At 39.7% G+C, this 19,353-nt stretch overlaps 1 long non-coding RNA gene across 1 annotated transcript in view; it reads right to left on the bottom strand.

The window, feature by feature from the left end:
• LOC124417142 overlaps positions 1-19,130 on the bottom strand; it is a 152,289-nt gene extending 133,159 nt beyond the window's left edge. Inside the window, exon 1 of the long non-coding RNA XR_006931233.1 lies at positions 18,665-19,130. This is a non-coding gene — a long non-coding RNA (uncharacterized LOC124417142). The remainder of the gene's footprint in view (positions 1-18,664) is intronic.
• Positions 19,131-19,353: the final 223 nt, after the last annotated feature.

The following is a 19,353-nucleotide window of genomic DNA, read 5'->3' as shown; positions in this document are numbered from 1 at the left end:
TTAAAGGGACCAATGTTTTCAATGGGAGCAGAACTGGATGCTGAAACACTCACGTTAGTATGACCCAGGCTCTGCTGGATGCATCAGAGTCCCACTGAGATCAAATCATTTCAACAGCATATTATTATTCTCAAATTATTTGCATATTTTCAAAGACCAGCTTCAGTGTTACTTCAGTTTGTCCTGCCTGTGCCAAACCAAAATTTTGCTCATTTCAAAGCAAAGCCACAAACTGATTTCATCATCCTGAAGCCAAGGAAAACAAAGGGGAGAGAGAAGAAAGACAAATGCATTTTGGACCATACATCACTCGTGTTTTTGGCATGAACAGAACACCCTCATATCACCAACTCATTTGCTAACAGTGGTATTAAGCTAAATACTAGTACAGAAATATTCTCATCATTCCCAAAGTGCTTTTTTTCAGGTTGATAAAGCAGATTAAGCACAAGCTCACTCCATTATTCTATCAATATAGCAATTATTATGCACAGCAGGAACTCAATCATTCATGATCTATTTGGGCTGTTCAGACCGCTCATTGGACAGACTTGTGCCTCTGCCACACACTGAGAAGATGCTCTGGGGTTCTGCCTTCCAGGGGCTGGGCAGGTGGCCTGAAACAGCTGCTGCTTCCCCACCCTAACACAGACACCAGCAGCCCCAAACCAATGTGCCCGGCCAGCTCCCAGCAAGCAGTGGTAGGAGGGGCGAGTTGTGGCTAACACGGCCCTACAGCACACTTCCTTAAGGCACAGGATGACAGACATGTCTCATTTTTATCTCCCAATGCACTGTCTCCAAACAGACTATCAGGAGAGTTTCAGTGTTTTTAAATAAAGTGCTTCCAGTGTGGTGGTCACAAACAGTAAAAGAAAAAAAGTAGTAACCCAGAAAAATGGATAATTACTTTCCAGCAAGATGGATCCTTCATCACATGGAATATAAGTTATATCACATATGAAAGCAGCATAACTCTTACCTGAACTGTTTAATTACGCTCAATCATAATTGTTTATTATCACAAAGAAAGAAGTTCCATAACCAGTGACTATACAAACTCAACTGAGAACTGCAGGTAAGGCACAAATCTTTCCCATAGGAGAAAGATCAGTAACATGAAAAATACCATAAGGTTTTTAAATACCCAAACTACAGTTTTTACTGGTTTAAATTATTGACTCCAGCAAAGAGATTCAACAGCTGTACAGTCAGTTCAGTGTAATAAAACCCGCCAAATGAGGCCCACTGAAATGTTAACCAATATGTGTAATTTGTCAAAGCACAGCTGGAGAATTATTATTTTAATCAAAGGGATAACATCACCAGTATAACACTGATGCTTGATACCAAAGTAAACACCTCTAGTATATATACATACTTGTTTTTCCCCACCTCCTTAACCTTCTTGTCTTGCTGAATATTATTTTCCCCACTGTGCATATCTTGTTTTCAGCTTTGCAGTAGGTTTTCTCTGCTCAAGTACAGAGCTTGGAAGCCCCTGGTGGCCCCTGAAACACTGATCTGTTTGGTTTTGATACAACATAATCAGTTCTCATCTTTTTTTACTTGGAAGCTTAGTGCAGTACACTAGCTCTTCTGGAATCGTATCATTGCTTTTATTTTTCTTTTGATCCTACAGGCAAATACCAGAAGAACGGTGAAACAGAAGTGCCTAAAACATTGGTGCAAATGGAGAAAGACAACATCTGCAAAGTAGTAGTGCAAAACATAAGAACCGCTACAAGAGTTCAGGCGCAGCCTTCTCTGCTTTGAACGTGGCATTAATTAAACCAACATATAAAGGCTGTTCTAGAGAATCAGTTAATTGATTATAGATATCTTTTCAGAATGAGCTTGAGAGACTATAATGTATTTCATAATAAGTGGAAAATTTTAAGGTGCTTTTAAGACAAGAATATGCATATATGTATGTGCATATGAAGGCCCTCGTAAATGCATTATTATATCTGCTGTTTATAATATAAACAGCGGACATGGACTGTAGTAATAAAAAGGTAAAGTAATGAAAAGCCACGTGCAAGTCAAGACTTGTTCCTCCTTACGCATTTCCAAAAGGTACATCATTAGCGTATCAACAATCATCCATCTAAAAACACTTAAAAATACACAAACATAATCAGCAATGATTTGTGGAATTTCTGAAGTCACCCTCCTGAGTGCATCCCTCTTCTGTAACGATGCCTTGGGGCCACGATAATCAGCATGAGAAGCAGCTAATAGATTTAAGAGCTTTCATCTTGAAGCTGATTTATATTCTTCCGCTTATGTACAGTTCCTACATAGGTCTGCATCACCCCATGCTGGAGCGCTAATGCAATGCATTCCTCAAGAATTCAAAGCAGATAATCTCCCCATTTCCAAGCAAATCTTACGAAAAGGTATCCAAGAGCAGAGGACATTGCCTTATCTTATTTGTGTTGTTTCCCCAAAGGCCACTCCATGGCCATACTTGCACAATCCTTCTGCTATTCAGGGAGTATCATTAAGGAGGAAAAAAAAAAAACCCACAAACTATGCACAGTAAGTTTTAATAAATCACTCGAGTCTATCAACTTAATCTTCATTACAATCTATTACTACAAAGATTCCTACAGTATGACAGAAGATTTACTGGGTATAAAGATTTGCCTGAAGGCTGAATGTAATCAGAAATGGTACAGAATGAAAAAAAACACATGAGCTTGTCAGCACTGCTACACAGAAACATACGAAGAACTCTTAATAATGGTAAAACCCGTGGGAAAAGATGGAGCTTTCCTCAGTAGTACTTCCCAGCAAGTCAAGACCTTGCCACATACAATACACATTTCACAGTGATATTCTCACTGATTTCAGGAAGACATCTGGTTTAGCCTACGGAAAGTTTTTATTCCTGAACACCTACCTGTATGCTTAATCTGGGAGACAGAAGGACCCAGCAATTGCTCTGAAATTGCAAAATACTTCTCTTTGCTATTTCAGTAAAAATACCCCTCAGAAAACAGAGGGATAGACACAAAGATGATGATGATCAAAACAGTTAATATTCATTTCTATTCTGCATACGTTCCCTTACAACTGACCGTGCCAGGTAAAAACAGACTGATTCAGAGCAGCACATGACTTTCCTGTCCCATGCAACCCTGCACATAGCAGGGAGGTTGAAACTAGATGATCACTGTGGTCCTTTTCAACCCAGGCCATCCTGTGATTCTATGATCTTCACGTTATTCTCATACACTTCGTGATCTGCTAAATGGAGCAAAACATTCTGTAGCCCATGTTTATACACGAACTGTCTGCTTGCATTAACAAGAATAAAGCAACCAAAAAAGGAGGAATTATAGGTACATAAATATCAGTATTTACTCTGATTTCCTATTTCCAAATACCTGGAAAATGGCATTTGCTGTTGCTAAGTAATTGGGCCACAGATTTCTCCAACATCTCAGCTAACTGCAGAAGTAATAGATTGCTGATAAGGACAGAGACCAGTGATGCAGCCAGGCTGCTCCAACAGCCCACAGCCACCAGAAGAGAAGGCCTGTCTCCTCCATCCCTTGTGCCTTCCAACATCACAGTTATGACCTACGCCCCAGCTCAGCTCTCTGACTCACAGCACTCCTCTCTCACCTAATCACATTCAGTAGCAACAGAAGATTGTTCCTTGGGAAATCTGCCCGAGTGGGGACATGGGGGGGGGGGGGGCGGATATCTGAAGTGAACCGGCTCTTAGGGACAAGGTGAAAAAAAGAGTAGTGTTTCTACCATCCCGCACTACCAGAACATCTCTCACCCAGATGGAACCTCACCATCACCATTCATTCTTGTGAGCAACTACAGTTCTTACATATCCTTGTGTAACAATACTCTGCTAACTCAGGAGGAGATAGAAACACAGCATCAGATGCAGTTTCGCAGTATAAACTGCAGTCTTCAAACTTAACATTCTGCAACGCGCCCAGAGAGTAAATACCAACGAACACTTCCCTCTGGCTCCTGGCATAACAGCTGGCACTTCAGAGGAGCAACAGCAATGGGTCAACCTGTAGTTGTAGCAACAGTTCATTTTCCATATATGCTCACAGGCAATTAGTTATTTGGACTTGCTGCTGTGTCTGTAGTAGCCTGGTACCATAGAGAAAGTAACCATAAGCACAGTGAAAATACTTTGTAAAAAAATAGGGCAGCATATTAATGCTTGAGTCTGCACACGTATAGTCAAAAACATCTTTTGCTAGGTCTAGATCTCTGAAATCCTATTCTTCCCCTCACCCTCTAATTCCATTGATTTCTTCCAATCCATTATCCATCTGCTACTTCCTGAATGTTTCTGAGCCATTTTATAAGGAGACAGACAGTTTTCACACTGAGCTACCTACACATACGTTCTTCGAAGTGCTGCCTGTTCCTCAGCTCTTGTATTCCTTGACATGTACAGAGCCATAACCATAGGTCCCCACCTATGGAGACAGGCAGGGGTTGTGTCCTTCCCTGGAATTTACATTCACCTTCAAGTTTTGTTTATTTCCTACCCCTGTCCAAACTTGCTATCTTGTCACAGACTCTGCATTTCTTGGAACACACAATCTCATTCCTAGCTGTCAGCCTAGGCTGCTTTCTGCTTAAGACATATGGAGAAAGCATTCTTTCTCCTTGAGGGGTGACCAAGCAGACAAGGCTCTAGTGCAGACTCTCACAGAAAAATGCTAGGAATGGCTCAGAGTAAGTTCTGGGAGCAGAAGTGGATTAAACTGATTGAAGCGTTTCCACAAAAGCATTCTCTCCACTGATTCAAACAATGTTTAGTGAGGCTGATGACTGATATTGCTCCTTAAAACAATTTTTTAAATCATCAGCTTTTGCTAACGAAGCTGGCCTGCTGGAGTGGTGAAAGGACAGCCATCTGGGGCAGCTGACTTCCTCCCAGTCCACAGCTGGAATGTGTCTCCTCCAAGTATGCAACCAAAGACCTTCAGACTTCAAGAATTCTGCTACTTTGCCAGCAAAGCGATCCAGCCAACTGCTAAGCTGTTCTTCAAGATACCACGGTCACATAAGATAACATTCAGAACTCCATTAACCGAGAAGATTTCAACCACTTTTTCCCTCCACCTCACAAATAAAAGTAAATGAGATCGAGCTTTTCCTCACATATTATTTTTACCACATTTGTCGTGTTTCAGGTCTGTTTCTTGTCTGAATCATTAAAGTGCCTTGATGCACAACAGATTAAGTACTTAAATAAATAGTTCACTTTTCCTCTAAATTGAGAAAGTGATTTCAGTTTTTAATCTGTTCACAGAAAACATTTTAAAAAGGTAAACATCCCATTCACTGTGCAAATACAAAAAACACTTCCAGTGTTGGCCAACTTCTCTAAAAATGTTTATAAATGCCTGCAGTGAAAGAAAAAAATAAATTATTTTCTCTATTTTTTGTTTTAAAAGACAGTAACTGCTTCAGATTCAAGGGACAAGAGCTGTTGGTTGATTGGTCAGAACCAGCCAGGCACTTCCAACCACTCCACTGCAGAACACCTTTGCCAGAGTGAGCAAGCCCTGCTAGGGCTGCAAACCTTCCCTGGAAGAAGGAGCAGCAGCAGCTCTTACACCACATTCATTTGCTGCCCAGAGCGAGGAGAACCAGGCAGCGGGCTGCCTTGCTGCCATTCTGATACTCTATTAACAGTACTTGTCTGGCAGAGCCTGTCTTAAGGAACAATACAGATATATTTGTTTGGATACTGTTTATTTCAGTATGAAGGATGCTGGCCAAACATTTCCCTTATGTTATTTTTATGCCCCAGGGCAGCCTCAGATGGGGATTGATGTCATTTACTTGAAATATTTGCTGTAAAATAAAATATGCCTATTTCCATCTAGTAAATCTAGCATGAGGGAAGAAGAGAAACTGAACTTAGCACTTTCTGCTGTGGCTACTACATTCTGCTTTCTGGCTGCACTTCACATCCACTTATGCCCTACAGTCTTGCCACATATTACAGAGTCACATTCATAATTTCTGAAGTGTCTGGAGCCTAACCCAGAAGCCTATTACCTTGGGCACCCCACAGAGCAATGTAGAGAAATCATCTTCTCCAATAGGCAGTTCAACCCACAGGCAACCGCGACAACCTTATTTCTTCCCATCACCTTCACGGAACTAGCAGGCTTCTAGCTTTGGAAGCTTATATGGGTGCTTAAGGTTATACCAAATTAAATCCATGAAACAAGCCCAATCCTAATGCCAGATAGGTCAAAATTATATCTACTGTGATGACACATCTCTGTGAAACTGGGTTAAAGTAAGCCTGTACATAAAGCTGTATGAACAATCATAGAATTGGCTAAAAAAACAATTTTCCCCTCTTATAATCTTCATCCAATGCACATCTCTATTTCATACCTACCCTCTATTGATCCTGTATTTCCCACTCAATTGCATTACCCCCACTGCAAGTATTCAGCTCAGACCCCATTCTGGCCCAAGAATAGCCCCAGCTCCTCACATCCTTATGCTGGCAAGGGAAATCCTGGTGCATGCCAATGCTTGGCTTTCCTTTAGGCCAAGGTAGGAAATAGACGGTTTCACAAGTCAGGCTCCATATACAGAGAAGTGCTCAATATTTCCAAACAAGTAACACTAAAATGCATCCTGAAATGAATTATAGGTACAGTACAGTCCTCACAATGACATCTGCATCCACTCAGTGGCTTTTGCCAACAGCATATCATAAATACACAATCACTGACTCTAGCAGCCATTTCTGCTGCAGAACTATCTTTGTGCTTTGGGTTGTCCTCATAAGTCACAGCGTAGACGAAAACAAATCTTAACCACTGTCTCCAAATATGAAGTTAAAAGAACTGTACAAAATCCACTACAACAAAACTACTCATTTGAGAAGGTCAGAATTTTTAAATGTAGTATCACTAACTCACACCCATGAATTCGGTTTTAGACATCACTAAAATACAAACAGAAACATTAGTAAGTGGTAGCATTAACAGAGATAGAATCCCAGATCTATGGGATGGAAGCAACTTTATTCCCCTCATAACCTGAGTAACAAGCTGTCCATGTTGTAAAGAGAAAACTCCACAGTGACAAATATAAAGCAGGTTTTTAAGTTCAAGAAAGGAATTCTAAGCCTAGTTCAGGAAAAGGGACAATAAAACCTATTAGGAAAAAAAAAAAGTAGGTTTTGGCTTGAGCACATGGAGTCAGGCACATCTTACAGGTGTTAGGATACCTCACAGTTCACTGTGTGTGTTTTTCACTACCCAACAGCCACTGTACCCAACTGCACTGAGACAGAACACTGTTTCATCCCCTGCAACAGCTGTAAGCAGAGAAAACAGTAAGAATAGGGTGAATACAAACTTATCTCAAAATGTTCTTCTTTCATATGTTTTCAGCTCATAAGTTGTATTGTTCTTTTCCTTTCAATCTAGTTGTAGTCTGTGTATTTAGTAACACCTAAGAATTTCCTAATATTTGTCCAGTCTCCTTCTAAAACTATGTGAATATATATACTTCTTTCAGAGTGTGCTGTATATTTGAAAACAAATAAACAAAAAATCCCACCACATTTCCAACGTCACTCAGGGACACTTTTCTTCCTGTTCCAAGTAGCAGCAAGAAAGGCAAAATATGTTCATAATGACCTTTGGCATAGCACGCCCAGAAAATGGAGGAATTTAACCTGACTGAGGCTTACAGGCATGCACTGCTGCTTCTCATGCAGCTGTCTAGATAGGCAAAGCAGATTACATAATGCATCTCCAATGCAAAGAAGGATACTCCTCACCAAACAGATTCAGTATTTATTGTTATCATAACACACTCCAAAGTGAGTGTCTTGATATAGTCACTAGGTTTAGTAACATTTTCCTTGCATGTAGATAATTCCATTATTTCACAAATAAGCTGCTTTTTATTTCTCCTTTTGTACTAGCTAGTGGGCAGCCTGGAAATAGATGCCTTCTGTACAGAAGACGTGCAGAAGAGATTCACTAACTTGATAAGAAGAAATGAAATACAGCTAGCGTACAGAAAATGGAGAAATATATTGTAGCATAATGGCGAACAATCATTACCTGATAAATCAGCAAGAATGTGAAGCAAGAAGGTTATACAACCTAAACTTAACATCAGAATACAGAGAGATCCTGAAGAACATAAGATCACTTAATCTGAACTAAATTACTGGGAAGGCGTACGGAAAACAAAGCCAAAACCTACCCCAAGGTAACTGCAGTGTCAGTCACAAACAAAACGCAGCCAGACCCAGGGAATGCACTGATGAAGCAAAGGATCCTTACAGTTGAGAAGGTACAAAGGCAGCACATTAAAGAAGATATAACCTTTGCTGTAACCTTACCCAGAGCACAAGGAAAAAGTGATTTAGTTTCTCAGTGGCCATAGCTGATTGCAATATATGGACTCAAAGAGCTGTGAAAATCCAAAGTGTTTTCTTAGAGGACACAGTCGCTCCTAGACAAGGCTGCACAGCTTTTGTTTGTTTAACTTCAGTCATATGTTTTAGATTCCCTCTTTGTCAGCCATAAAAGTTACTTGTGTAACCATGAATCATAGTTAATATGGCAATTTCCCCAGCACCAGACAGGTTTCATTAAACCTACAGGTTTTCTGTGAAATACCTAGTGGAAAAGATGATGTTCCACAGTCTTTTTTTCAAATGCAAAACAAACAGAGTATGCTGAACTACATTAATTACTCCACAGACTGTACGAGGGTATCACAGAAAGGCATTTTTATGAGATATGATTATTATTAAAACATAACCATATGCACACAAATTACAGCCGTTCATTAGAGGACATTCAAAATACTGTTCCTCCAGACCACAGAACAATTATGCTTCATTGTTTTTCCAGCCCGCTCCGCACTCACGCAGGGGTTACCGTTATTTGCTGTCAGAGGCACGCACTATTTTCTCTGATGGATTGGCATTTCCAGGTCAGCTGAGGTCAATCTACACCAGTGCTGTTCCAGGGCTGTTCCTGCATCATGTCATCAGCCCCGGGCCGGCTCAGCCCGCAGCCATGGAGTGCCGACACAATTTAGCTGACTTCAAGGGAGAAGAAAGCAAGCTTGCAGAAAGAGATTGATTTCAGTAAGTGATAAACCTGCACTTGCTAAATGCCTAACTCTTCTAAATCAATTACAGCAGGGCAGAGATGGAACGATACAAAATGTCTGCCAGCAAATTCTTTGAAAATAAATTTCAACTTCAGTTGCTTCTTCTTTTATTCTTGTATTTAGAATAATACTTGTTTCTTTGATACAGCAAGTTACACAAGCAGCTTCAGAAATTTTCATTGAGACTACCTCCTGAGTGCAAACAAATTTTAGAAGTGCACTTAAGCTGCAAGAAAAGTGATTTTGCCTTCTTCACAACTTCCAGCTTATGTCTTCATTTAGAAGTAGAAACTTTCTGATGGGCTGGGTAAGAGATTCAGAAGGCCCCAAGCCCAAGTAAAGCATGGCATGAAGTTGGCACAGAATGGCACCTACTGAAATAAAGCAGAGAGTTCAGACTACAACCTGATCATCTCTAGTACAAGTCCTGGCATTCTGAACACATACAGGCACGAGGAACAAAATGAGAGACAGCGCCTGTACCTCTGACTGAGGTAACAAATTGAGCACTGCCCCGTGCTTCATTGGTGACAAATGTGCACCCAGGCATAACAGCAGAACATGCCCACGGTGGCAATGGCACAAAGCCAGGGACCCTCAGATAGCGGGGAGCCCTCACTGTGCACAGCATCTCCAGGCAACAAGGGCAAGTTCTTCCTAAAGAGGAAATCAAGATGGCTGCTACGGGTAATTTAATACTGCAGGCTAACTCCAAGAAAAGTACATAGTAAATTCGGGAGAAATCATACTGATTAATGTTACTGGTAATTGCATTTTAAAATTACATTCAAACACCTGGAACAAAAAAAAATAACAAACTAGTCCTGAGACTAAGAACTGAGATTAAAGGTAGAGCTGGTGGGGCAAGCATAAAAATTTATAACGTAGTTTTGTTGGAGGAAAATAAGTGGAAGAATATCATATTAAGGAAAGCAAATGAATGTGAGGAAAAAGTTGTTAGTGTTTTACGCTGGACAAGCCTGTTTCAATTAACGCCAAGCAAAAACTTTATCAGCATTGAACACGTGCAGAATTCCAATGAAGACAGCGGGACACAGATGAAGTTGTGTTTGTTAGATCAGGGCCTCACGTCCCCAGGGCAAACTGTCTGCTCAGCAGTGCAACCACTGACTGCTGGGGAACATATTACTTCTTTCCTTTACCACAGCCACCAGGGTCTATTTTATACCATTAGGCTTCTGCAAACAAATTATGTATGTATGTTGTCACATACCTTCTGTACCATCCAACACATGCTGTCATCTCAGTTGACCCCACTGGGTTTTTAAATCAGCAGCTTCCTTAATAAATTAGCTATCATTTTTAAATTAGGTGCAACAACTTCTGTTCTGGACAAACACGCATGACAACAAATACTAAACTAAGGATACAAAACAGTCCTGACTGTTTTGTCAGCATCACACTAAGTTGATGGAACTAAGGCAGATAGCCAGCTGAAAGCCCAGATTACACACAGGTTATGGAAAGAGCCCTCCAGCATAATTCACTTATTCCTGTCCACCCTCCACACCCCAGTCTGGACTTAAACATATGAGAAAACTACATTTCCACCACAAGCTTACTGTACAAAATGGTTTTCTCCGCAATAGACTAAAATAAACAAACTGTAACATCTTAGAAAACTTATAGCAGTAGGACAGCTGGTAAACTTCAGCTGCATGACCCAGGCAAAACCTTAAGATGCTTTCTTGTACACTGTACCCTTGAGATTTCATAAGTTTCTGAATTATTTCATTCTTCTCATGTTTTTCCACATCTCCCTTGTGCCACCGCTGCCATGTGCATTACAAACAACAGAAATCTAAAAAAAGGTTACAGTCCAAAAGAATGAAAAACCCACAGTTGGGGGGATATGAGTGGACTCCGGAGAAACATCACACCCAGAGCCTGGAAAGAAAAGAGGACATCTTCTCAATGCACATCCACATTTTAGAATAAAAATAAACACCTTCTGCCACAGAAGCTCCTCAGTTAATTCAGGAGCAAACAAGTAAGGCATCACAGAGGAAACAGAAAACTCAGTGTTTGTGCATGCCAATCAGGAACTCTTCTGAGAGAAGAATGAGTTTGCGATTAAAGCACTGGAAGGGGGCCCTGGAGAACTGAGTTTAGTTCTTGTCTCTCTCACAGACCCTTAAGCATATCCTTAGGCAAGATGCTACCCTGCCTTTCAAATGGAAACACTATTTTCCAGCCTCTCACCCCTAGTCATCTTCACTTCTGCAGTAGACTCCTAAGGACAAGGCTCACACTTTGCACTGTTAGCATGAACACATCCAGGTCTGGCTTGAGGCACCAGCTTGACAGCAGTGCAGAAACAAGCATCTTAATGCTAACACCTACCTCAGCACCTGCAACCCACCAAATTAAAACTGGACGTAGAACTTTAAGTTCTCCATTTCCATAAATCACACTACCACCGAGTGTGCAAACAGTTTTGTTACCTAATTGCAACTCCTCTCACTAACTCCTTTTGGTAAAAGCTCTCACCTGTAGGAAAAAGACCCAAAGGTGGGCTGATTAACAAGAGGCTGTCCCTAAGTATGCACAGAGACAAGCTTAATTCTGAAGGATGCGATTTTTCTTACCCATGTACTAGACTTGCTAATCATTCTCACAATTTTCAGTAACACAAAAAATTGAAAAGATAAAAACGTTGAATGTCCTAAGACTGGACACCATAGTAGCTGCACTACTAATCTGACCCAACAAAAGTGAAAGCTTAGATCTGCTATCTCATGTCCTCCCCCTCAAAAGAAGCAACTGTTCATTACTATAACAGTACCTATGGCTCCAAGTTCAAAAGATTGTCCTGGAGAAATCCGTTCAGCTTTATGTTAGAAGTGCATGCTTCTGCACTTAGTGAAATCCACATGCATGTATTATGCACATGTTATGATATTATGCAGGATCTTCAGTGTCTAGGATCTTCATCAAATATGAAGTGTGGGAACACAAGTTAATACATTCCTCTAAGAATATTCTTGTATCCTATGTATCCTACTTACTTAATTGTTTAAAACACAATATTAAGAGAACTGAAATAAAATCCACATCATTCTCTACTAAATGGCCATGCTTTCTCCTGTCACGTGGTCAAAATATACAATATTATAACAGTATTTATCACTATTTGAAAAAGAATTAAGCCTCTTAGCTTAAATACAAGAGAGCACACAAAGTATCTTTAAAGCCTCAGAGAGATGACTCCATAAAATATTAAATGTCTTGCTCTAAAGTTACATTGTCAAGGAGTCCGTAAAGAAAACTTGACAGGTGTACTGTAATATTTCAAGACTTAAGAATTTCATTTTTAAAGACAGGAAATATAGATGGATATATTTTCATATATTATACATACACATTTGTGTAACTCCATAGTAGGTTACACTTATTTTGCCAAGACAGGACTGATTTTTCAGTCTACACTGGTGATCTTCCTATCAGAATGTCTAAACTCACAAATAAAATTAAGAGCACAAGTTGGAACTAAGTCCAAGCAACATCAAAAAGCTCTAGGGTCATCTAATGTGATGTGTACACACAGCCACAGCATATTGTTTGCCATTGAGAGTAGAAGCATTAGAAGAAGATTCATCAGTTTTCCACTAGGAAATAGATTTAACATCCTATCTACACAACACGTTGCAAAATTCTGCTAATAACTGTAATCGCTGTGAAAAAACTTGAGACAAGGAACATAGGTGAAGTTATGCTACATCACAGAACAGAAGTTTGGATCTTTAAGCAGTTATATATTTATTATTCAATGGCACAACTGTGCTTCCATTAGAAAAACTTAAAAGCATTTTTACAGCAAATATAGATACTAGAGGCTGTTATGACGCTGCTTTAAGTCACAAGGCACCTTCTAGCAGAGGTGCCGTTAGGTTTAATTTATAGTCTTTAAACAACACTAAAAGAAAAATGAAGTAATCTGTTACTATATTTAAAAGCTAATGATTACATGGTATTTTACAAAATACAAACCTATCCCATAGGAGTCCTAAAACTGAACAAAAAAAGCCCCATTGAAAATCCCACGCTTACATGAGAGCAATGGAGACCCTAAAGTAGAAATGAATGTACTGAAACCATTTATAAGCCAGGTTCCTAGTACTTACATTGAGAAAGTGATTTAGAGAAATTTTAACACATGCTCATTTCATACTTGAGGTTTCAAATCTACACCTCAAAATATTAAGCTGCTTTTTCTCCCCTCCTCTCCTGCACTAATGTGCCCTCAAACAAAACTAAGTTGCCATTTCCCTTCCTTTCTTTCTCTTCCTTTCCAAATCCTCATCATCTGTGTGTGCACGCACGTATCCCCTATCCCCAAGACTTGCACAATTTTTGAGAACATTCCAAACCGATGGAGACTGTCTGGGATTTTATTTTGAAAAAGTCATCAAAGCCAAGAAATTGCTGAACTCTTTCTGCAGAGGTATTGCGAAGAAGATTTGTCAAAGGCCACATTTCAGGGGGAGAAACGCTTCCATAAATTCTAACTGTATCACTTCTGAAAACTCCTAGTAGTGTGATGACAAGTTCAGTCAGAAGCTGAAAATAGTTTTGGCAACAAAATGCCTCGTGAAGAGCAGATCAGAAAGCTTAACTATCCCTCTTTGCTTCCACATACTTTGTGCCACAGTTCTTGCCCTACACTTCACTGACTCAATAGTGTATGCCACTAGCTGATTTTAAGTAAGGGCTTAAAATGATTCCATCTCCATCCTGTACCCTCCCTCAGTCTCAAACTTCAAAGTCTAGGAAATGAAGGGCTTAATGGTAACAACTACAACAAGAACATGATAAATGTGGGCTGAAGTACAGCATGAGAATCTACTAGTGGGGATCATATAAAACATCCAGACATGCATGTTGTCCATCACAGACAAAAATGCAGAGCTAATGATGATGACTACATTGAAAAGTAGTATTTATCTGTAGCTGAGAATTTACTCTATCAAATAGTGTTGTTGTGTTCTTTGTATCTGTTGTAGTTTCCACAGAAATAAACTGGAGGTGTTATTTTCAGAGCAACCAACATACAAGCAAATTCAAGAAAAAATTTAGATTTATCACATGCAGTTTCACTCCACTTTCAGTGATGGTGGAAAAAAAGAGATCCATTTATTCCAAGGCTGTATGATATTTCAGATGCCATTTCTTAAGGGACTCTTTATTACCAGTTTTTATGTAGTTCAAGGTCAGTCTAATTATCTGAAATATAGCACTATCCTGTCTTTTTACCATCTTCTCTTCTAATTTTATTCAATGGTTATACTAATATTAACTCCAGATGAATGCAAGAAGTCGTAAATTAGTTGATATGATTCACTAGAAAAGTTAGTATTTTAGTAAAGAGCATAGATCAGCACATAAAAAAAACCCTAAGTATTGACCCAGCATAAGCTAATGGGATAGATTGCCTGAGAACAATCAACCCAGAATTACAAGCAAGAATTACTCTGCAAGACAACCCCAGAGCAGCTGCTCTGGTTGTGCACATTCTGCTTTTATTTTTTGAGGTAATCCTGGTTTTAAGTAATCGTGTACATACGTATTTTTAAAAAATTAAGCAATCTTTATAAATACTTCAAATAAAAAACCAAAAATGTAATATCATCTTAATTCCCAGAATATATTAGATTTTTTTTATTTAGAACACTAATAGTAACACAAAAAATGGTGGTTTAAAAGAAGTTCCATCAATTAATTGTGGTATTGATCTATGACCAATATTTTCCTTCCAATCAGTTGAGACAAATAAATCCAGCCTATATAAAATACATGAAAAAAGCTACTGCAAGCTAGAAACTGCTTAGAGGAAAAAGTTAAATAACATCTGTGATGTACCAATATTCATAGGCTGTTTCAATTACAAATTGAAATAGGCCATCTCAAGATAGGAGGCCATTTCAATATTAAGTGGCACAATAGGCCCCCTTAATGCCTAAACAAAAATGGGGATAACCTCATCCATGGCATCACCTTTAAGACCTCTCTTCCTTAACTCAGGCTTTCCAATCAATGATCCATTACCCGCATGCCAGAGATCTCCAGGAACTAGTGCCCTCCCTAAGGTGTTTGAGTTCTGGGATCAGAACTTCATCTGCTGATAAAAATATCAACTGGCACATTCAGAACTAGCCAAATGCCTGACATTTTGTGATACCCTGACATGTAGGTTGCCCTGAAAGTAATGCCTCCTATTTATACCTATGGCAACTACAACAGATACAAAGAGCACAGTGACACTATTTGATAGGTACCAGGCTCACGTGGGCAGTGGCTCCTAACACAAAGAGCTCACCCTTTGCATATGGACATACAGAGCGTGTTGGCTTCAGTTTGACAGACATTTCATAGTCTTAACAAGAAACAAATGCCTTGCAGCCTCGGCCCTGACACTTGTAACTTTTACAAACTATTTCAATATTTAAGTTTCAACTAGTTCCAGTGCTCAGCAGCCCAAGCGTGCAGTGATGCAGTTACCAGCTGTCTAGGAAGATGCTCAATGAGAAAGGTGCAAATGAGGGAAAAGCCACAAAAGCACTCAAAGACTTGGACATAGACTTGTACAGCTCACTGAAAAACAAGCAGGTTTAACAACAAAATTACAATACTCTTAATTAGCAAATAAGTTTACTGCATAACAAACTCAAAACCTTGCAACAACGTAGGTGACCAGTGAATACTTATGCAAGTAGAGCGTTGCACTAAAGCAGTCAGCCACACACACTCAGTGGCCTGGGCCAGGGACATCTGCAGGAAGCGGCTGCGGCACAGCCTTGATTATCATTATCTGTGTCAGCATGTCAACGGAAAGAGCTTGCTACTTTCCAGTCACTTTCTGAGATTAGCCTTTTTTCTTAAGTGTTTCACTAATTGTTTTTTCTTCATTTGCATCAGCAGGAGACCCAATTATAGCTCTATCTTCAATTTGCAATAACCTCCTTTTTAAATAGCATAAGTCACCTTTTCACCTTTTATTACTGAGATAGCATAAAGGTCTGATAGAGAAATAATGCAGATCCTAAATTCCATTTTTCAGAAATAGGATTTTCTAATTGTTGGTCACTTTCTGTCATTTAATTTAAATCACATTTACATCCTAATACGACCTAGAAGAAACTATTTCACAGTCATGGCTTTCTGTATGCAGTTTTAGTTTTTAACGTCATCTAAACTACTCCCTATTGCTGCAGATTAAAATCCTCACTCCTCAGCTTCAAAAAAAAAAAAAAGAAAGAAACAACTTTCAGCAAGCTTTCTCCAGAAATATCATTATCACTGAATCTATTGTCACTCATTGAAAGTTTTGTTTTTTTGAAGTAAATAAGTAGGCTATCTATCCTTGGGCACGCAGGCTTAACCTTGAAAGCTACTGTATGAGGCAGACTGATATGTATTGGATACACAGAGCTGAACAAACTGGGGCAGCATTTAGTTGGAATAAGTTCCCAAGATGCTATTAGTTGTGATTTCAAAGAGACAGCTCTCACTACCACCTGGCAAATGCAATTATGCAATAGAAGTGAAGTTCAACAAAATAAACAACAGCTCAAACCAGCAATTTCTGGAACGACATACATAGTCTACATTAAATGTATTTGAGGAGCAATGACAATAAATCAAAGGAACGTTCTCATACTAAGAACCTGCATCTCCACAAAACCATCCAGTTTTTACTTGAAAATAATCTTATCATCGGTTCACAGAACAGCAAATGTTTTAATATAGCATATGTAAACTGTATTTTGGAGATGCATTAACAAAAATCAATGTATTATTGAAAAAGAGAAGAGTTTTGTAAGCTTTGAAGAAAAATGAGCGTTATTGAACTTCTGTAAGGACAAACTCTTTCAACTCAAGATAAAAAACCCACTGTACACACCCAAGAAAAGGAAGGTTAAAGAGGGAAACGACTGAAATCTTTAAGATGCCGGAGGAACTAGCAGGATAGTGCTCTTCTTGCTTTTCAGCAGGCAAACACTGAAATAATAGCAAACTCTGACAGGTCACCAGCAAGGTTGGTGCTTCTTCACCACAGTAAATGAGTTGATACCTGGAGATAACTTAGCTCCAGAAAGGGAGACACATTTCTAAAGCAGCACATTATTTTATACTACTAATGAAAAACAAAGAGTTTCATAGCTAGGATTTGTATTTTCTTATAAAAGGCATGAAGTAGTCCTAATGCTTCCTCATTCTGCCTTTTGATACTCTCAACTGTCTCTCAACTCGACTCTGCTGCTAACAGTAGAAGTTCAAGTCCAAAGCATCAGTCAGGAATAGTTTGCAGACCAGGAGCTGCTGTTCCAAGCTCTGCATTCCCATTTCTCGTGGGCTGGGATCTTTTCCACAGCTCAGAAGCACTAACTGCTTCATGCTGCTCTCAGCTGCTTCCTCTTCCTGTGAGCATTTAAGGCAGCTAACACAGCCTCTACCCCTACGCAGGTGATGTACTTGCGACGTGAGGAAATGGCTGACAAAGCTTTCCGCAGCAGTTCGGTTTAGATTCTGCTGCACTTTCACACTGTTAGGAGGAAAGCACTGCAAACAAAGAACCTATAAATAAGCATATGGTCACAGCAAGAAGAGAAAGATAACTGAAGAAAGACAAAGTCTTAAAACCTATTTTCCTGATGTTTATCTTGTCCTCTACAAATCACACCTAAAAAATGCCAGTATTAAAATAGTAGCTATAAACACATTTGAGAACATGAAAGCTGAAGTTTTAAACTGATAAAAACCCAGTAAGCTAAAATCCACAACTGAAGGATAACATCTATCATCCAAGCCCGGGACCTAAGAATACATGTGGTTCCTAGTTTATCTGGAAAGAAGCGTAATACCTTCTTGTACAGCCCCACATGCAAAATATTCACTTATTAAGACCTACAGAAGGGAAAATAATCCTACAGACTGTACCATTAAAAAGTTTCATTATCAGAGACACATTGGGAAACTGCTCAAAAGAAATAGTTTTACAATTTAAAATCATTCAGCTTGATCAATTCCACCTGGGGAGGTGGGAGATGCTTTTCAGGATTCCCTACTCTGGAACTGTTATCTGATTTCTTTCCTCTGTTCTAGAAGAAAAGAAGAAATTTTCCAGGCTCTGGGCAAGCCATTACAGCTCCAGAAACAGCCCCTCCATTTTCCTCACAGAAGGCCAAATACAGCAGCATTTTAATCCAGTGTTGCATACACTCACCTCTCAAAGAGTTTCATTTGTACACATTACATAAATATTACTGAAAATACACCAGCAGATGTATACATTTCTTGTTTTAACTGAATCACTTGTACTTAAAGATAGGATACAAAAGGCATAAAGCAACACAATAGATAGGAACCAGCTTTTCAGCATGATGAACCAAGATGCACACTATATTCCAACCTGAAAACAAATATCATTCTCACTGCCACTCTCAGTACAATTAATAAATAACACTTACCACACGGTGACATGAAGACAGAAGGGTTGAGCGCAGCGAAAGCAACACGAGTGGCAGCAGCGTGACAGGGTCTGTCCTCCCGTCCTGCACGCCCACAGAGCCATCAAGGAGTGCAAAAGGAGAAGAAGAAAAAAAAAAAAAAAGAAAAAAAAAGTGTGTGTGGGGGGGAAGCTTCTGGGCTCAGGAGCCACGCTGATTGATGGGCACAGTGCACACACAGTGAATTGCAACGTGGCTTGTAAACCTGAGAGAGAACCAGGCCTGCTCCACACGCCCAGATTTTCTTCTCATCCAGCTGAGAGACCTCTATCACTTATCTAAATTAACCAGGAGCACACTCAGCACTGTCTGAAAGACTTCTGTTTGCAAGTTTCCACACCTTTAGGCATGTTTCCATGAGTGAAGCTAAAGTCAGAAGAGCAGTACCCACACCCACGTAAATGGCTGCCGCTGTGCTCCCTCAGTGGCACCAAGGAGGCAAGGCCTGTGCCTTTATTTATGGATGGCCGCAGGTGAAATGAGTTAGGCCTTTGGGAAGGACGCAGTCCTACACCTGGTAGATCACACAGGTGATCAGAAGGACTGTGGTGGGGTAGGAGCCCAGTTTTCTCACCACAGGAAAACCAATGTGGAAGATGGATTCCAAGCTGAAGAAAACATGATATTAATACAAAAAGCAACAGGTTTAGGATTA

The sequence above is a fragment of the Gallus gallus genome, chromosome 11, assembly GCF_016699485.2.
Source record: "Gallus gallus isolate bGalGal1 chromosome 11, bGalGal1.mat.broiler.GRCg7b, whole genome shotgun sequence".
In the NCBI taxonomy this organism is placed as follows: domain Eukaryota; kingdom Metazoa; phylum Chordata; class Aves; order Galliformes; family Phasianidae; genus Gallus; species Gallus gallus.
The sequence above is the reverse complement of the archived record's forward strand: the minus strand, read 5'-3'. Positions and strand labels throughout refer to the sequence as shown.